General features: G+C 36.7%; 1 long non-coding RNA gene across 1 annotated transcript; it reads left to right on the top strand.

Annotated features, from left to right (window-relative positions):
• The first annotated feature begins 2,120 nt into the window (after window positions 1-2,120).
• Window positions 2,121-4,505, top strand: LOC113112873 (uncharacterized). Its single transcript, XR_003293498.1, has 3 exons — window positions 2,121-2,321; window positions 4,177-4,279; window positions 4,392-4,505. It is a non-coding gene; the product is annotated as an uncharacterized LOC113112873 (long non-coding RNA).
• Window positions 4,506-5,139: the final 634 nt, after the last annotated feature.

Genomic DNA, 5,139 nt, shown 5'->3' with positions numbered 1-5,139 from the left:
AGGGAAGCCCACATAAGCATATATATGCAAGCCACAACTAAACAATAACTAGGCTATAACAGTTCTGCAGCAGCCATATGGTTATATACATGCACACACATACAGTATATATCCAAAAATCCTGTATAAACGCAGGGTACATCCCTACATCATGACCAAACGCAACGCAACTGTGAGAGTCTGCACACAAACATGCATAACAACACTTTAAGAAAAATAACAATCATTGTGCATGTTAAGGACCACTGAAAAACATGTTCTGACATTTAAAAGCAAAATAAGTTGAAGGCTTCATGTTATTCCAGTTTGCACCTGCTCTTTGACTCGTGCTCGTTCACTTCTCAATCTCAAACAGAAGAAAGCATCATCATCCTGAGAGCTGAAGCATGAAAACGCATCTCAGATAAAGCCGCGTTTCACGTTTTGCGTGATCGAACAGTTTGATTTGTTGTCATACCTTGAATCCTAGTTTGCTGTGTTGTTCAAGACAGGCGTGGCGGTGACGCGCATGTTGCTGATGGGTAATTCACTGAAAAACTGCTCCGCTTGTGCTGATATGCGTTTCTCTCTCACAGAGGTTTTAGTCTGTAGTATATCACTCTCTCGTGCAGTGGCAATACTCTCGAGCGCTCACTCCACGCAGCCTCGCGCGTCCTGGGTGGGGAGGGTGATACGCGAACGCGCATGCAACTAAACACGAGAGCGCGCATTGTTTCATCTAAAAGTTGACAGACATGAAGGAAAATGATGAACTCAACTGACATGCATACTGGCAAAGTTTACAATCTATCCATCCATCCATCTCTCCATCTATCTGTATGGCTGTCTATTTAATACTCAAGCTCTAATACTGAAATGTAATATTATGAAATGTTATGATATTAGAGATAATTTTCTTAACTGTATATTCAATAATGAAAATTAAAAAAAAATCCTGATGCTTTCTCGATTCTCGGATTCTGAACAACTTTTACTGAAATAGCTAAAAGCCGTACACTTGGTATAAATGACAACTAGATAAAGAAAATTGTATTTTATTTCTCCGTTGCTACTGTACAGTCACTTATACAGTTGCATATGTAATTAATGTTCCAAACCTGAATGCATTTCTTTCTTATGTTGGACACATGAGATAATATTTTAAAGAAAAGCATTATACAGTGTCAGTGAAGTCCAGTGTTCTTCAAAATATCTTATTCTGTGTTCTGCAGAAGAAAGAAAAGTCACATGGCATGAGGGGGAGAAATCGGTCATTTTCATTTCGGGGTATTCCTTTAAGTTGCTCTTATTGAAATGAAGTTGAAAAAGCACGTACAACTAATGTTTAATCATTTACCACAGGCTTTCATTTTCATTTCACATTCTGCAAAATCCTGATAAATTATTTGATAGATCAATAACGCCCTCTGCTGGTTATAATGAGAACGTGATGGACAAAAACATGTATTTCATGCATGGTTTATTTATGTATTTATTTTCAAAATGGTCTCTATTTTGTTAAAATGGAAACTATAATCTTGGAAACGGATCGTTTCAGTGATAGAAGAGATAGTGACAGTCAACAGTGACAGTTCTCAAGTCAAGTCTGCTTTATTGTCAATACTTCCCCATCTACAGTACAATCATTTCGTCTTTACAAAACCAATAAGTAGCTAATTTGTTCAGAAACATTATTCCATTTTATTTTATATTATTTTGTATTTTTTACAGTCAATAACTTATAAAACTCTCTAAAATGCACAGCACCAGACATTATGAATTGTCTCAAATCTCTATATCATGTCATTTTTTATATTGTTGAAACATTTTTGAAGTGCCATTTTCATGTCTACTTTTAAGACACACAGGTGGTCACCTAAACTAAAAAAAACATTATTACGACTGTGGAGACTCTTTTCTTCAGATGTTTTTCTTCCGAGAATCTTAAAAAAATACTAAAATGAGGAAACGAGAAAACGCAACAACAGTAGGGATTTGATAAGATCACTGTCAAACCACACGGACTTACAGCCAATCAGATACGTGTTCTGGGGACGTTGCTAATTAATATTAATAAGCCAGGTATCCGCTGTTTGTTCTGTTCACAGTTAGCCACATGTACAATAATAGAGCCAGATTGCAATCGTACATTGTTATCCCCATCGGTTTGTATTTATGAGAAGCGTCAATATCGCTTTAGTCTCATCCAAAACATCACATACATGCTGACATGAAAAAAGCCCTCTGGCACTAAAATGGTTTCTTCCAGCAAAGTGAAAGTAACAGTTAAAGGAGGCATATTTCCCTCAAAATAACTGCGTCACATTATCCTAGCACAAAAAGTGAGTATAAAAGGTCCTTTTTGATACGCATATGCTTGCGTGCTGTTTATATTTGGCAAATAAACACATTTTACAAAACGTTGTAAGCTTCTCAGATAAAATCGACGCGAGAGCAGCTGTGCGTTAATGTAACGTTAGGAGTCCGTTACGACGTCGCGATGATTTACGGTTACGCGCCTTAATATTATCACTAAAACTACTAACTACGACCGGGTTCGGTCGGGTTCGGGCTTAATTTCTATCATCTTACGCGGGCTCGGGCCGGGCTCGGGCTTGCGCTCCGGTTTGCGAGGTAAACGCGCGGTCATGTGATGTGTTTCGATTAGCGCGAGAAAGATGCGAAAATGAATGCTGAGCAGGTGTAACGGAGGCTTGCCTCTGGTGATAACGTTTTGGTTGCACCAGCAACTAAAGCAAACTCTGAGGTGTGGAAAAGTTTTGACCATGCTTATAATGAGAATAATGAGTGAATAATGACGCACCATCAGTGAGCGCAGGAGCGCGCTGAAGACATATACAGTGGATTCTTTCATTTCCCTCCACAAAAACATGTAGACCTAGCCTAATCTCTGTGAGTAAAGGTTTTTCAAATGATAACTAAATATTCATTGAGTCTTAAATGCATAATGTTGACAGAGTATTTACGCTAATGTTGGCATTATTATTTTATTAAATAAAGCAAATCCGGCGGAGCCTTTATCTTAATTTCGTTATTGCCAAATACCCATCCTAATTTAAAATTGATCTTACTTTTTTTTTTTAAATGACTCGTTTTTATTGGTGCGTTGGTCTATTTATAGGTTAAATGAGCCTGTCTAGAATGCTGAGATGTTACGATGTCACAGAGGACTTATTTTATTTCTTTATTCCAACTTCCAAGTGGTCTAGTCTACGTAAGTTATGAGTAAATTTCTGTTAAAACATGAATAAATTACTCATTGTTGACAAAAGGCAAAAGAGCTGTGTGCGTGCGCACATTTGAATAATGTCGGGCTGTAAACGGGTTCGGGCTTTAAAAAAGCTGTCAATCAAAATGTACTTGTCGGGCTCGGGCAGAAACCTGTCGGGCTCGGGTCCTGTCGGGCCTAACTTTTAAGGCCCGATTACAGCTCTATAGACTATTATTATCGTTCAATCACCTTTTAAGTTTTTGTTGTTGTTGTTGTTGTTATTGTGGTTTTCGATCGAATGTTGCTGACGCCATCTATCCTGCAGTATAACCTCACCCAACCTCGATGCTAATTAAATAATCATCGTGAAAAAATTAAAATAAAAAAAGGAATCCTTTAAAGTAAATAAAACAATAATATGAAAAATACAACAATATTTATAACTAAAACACTAGAATATAACTCCTCTGTAAAAAAAAAAAAAAAAAAACAAGAATAGGCATACACTACACAGCATTCAAATTTAGAAAGAATAACCGAGAGCACCAGTGTTCCCTTTGTAAAAAAAAAAAAAATGTGGGTGTGACCTAATTCTTTGCCTAGTTGACAAAGTCAACGAAAGCAAAGTGGATCATACCAAGTTAACCCTAGTGGTAGGGGAGCAAGATTATAGGAGTCAAAACCAGGAAATGGTAGAAACTACTTGTGAGCATCTTTGTTCAGACCAGCTCCAATCATAGGTGAACTTGACTTGTTCAAGAACAAAATTAATAGCCTTAACCCTTGCTTTCTGTCTTTGGTGTTTACTCAAATTACATAAATTGGTGTGTTCTGACTAAATTCATTTTACTCAATAAAAACATTTATAAATACATTCAGGTTCAACTTTACATGTAGCTAAATTTCTAGTTTATTTACTGTGATAGTGTTTAATGTGTCTGAATCAGCATTTCTGTTATTTCCAGTCATTCAGTAGAGGAGATAATCAGACGGACCAGTACAGCTCTGTGAGGAAAGAATGAGTCAAGTTCAAAAAACCAAAGATGGAGATTTTTCTCCGGGATGCAGGTACTCTCATTCAATACAACATGAAATAAAAACTGACCACTTTTACTTTGATACACTACAGAAACTACTTTGCAGTAGATGTCACCAAGTCCTCTTGTTTGCTGTATTACAGTTCACTCCAGCAGAAGAGCTCAGATTCAGCAGAGCCCAGCTGTGTGTCCATGAAGAGTGACTGGTCTATAGATCCTCCACCAGCAATGAAGGGTGGAGACAGGCATAGTGTCAGGTACACAATTACTCATGGTATTGACCTCTTGTGGTCTCTCCCAGTTTCTTAATGTTTTGATGTTCTTATACTTTAGATGACAAGGTATTTTTCACAAATAAATAAATATGTAATAAAAATATAGTAAAAAAGAAGTAAACACTAATCAGTGGGGCACTCAGTATTCTGGGAAGCTTGTTTGCACTGGGAATAATATTTTTCAAATGAAGCCAGGGTAACCCTCATTTTACAAACAGCACAGTGAAAATGACACGAATATGACAGTGGGCAAATTGTTTAAATAATATAAATGTGTATTTGCTTAATGCTGAAGGCAAACAACGAAGTATTATAAATTTTGCCTTTCTGTTATTAATAGGCCTAATATAAAACAATCATTATAATGCTGAAGGCAAACAACGAAGTATTATAAATTTTGCCTTTCTGTTATTAATAGGCCTAATATAAAACAATCATTATAATACTTTCTGTATATATTAATTCCTTTGTTTAACCATTCTATCTGATTATTAGCTAGATTTCTATCCATATTAGAAAGAACTGTTTACAACGATAGTAAGCAAGAGAGAGAGTGTGAGCACTGTGCGCACTTGTGGTACCGCTCTCAGCGCCATCAAAATAAAAGTCCCGTCTC

The sequence above is a fragment of the Carassius auratus genome, chromosome 13 (genome assembly GCF_003368295.1).
Source record: "Carassius auratus strain Wakin chromosome 13, ASM336829v1, whole genome shotgun sequence".
In the NCBI taxonomy this organism is placed as follows: Eukaryota; Metazoa; Chordata; class Actinopteri; order Cypriniformes; family Cyprinidae; genus Carassius; species Carassius auratus.
The sequence above is the reverse complement of the archived record's forward strand: the minus strand, read 5'-3'. Positions and strand labels throughout refer to the sequence as shown.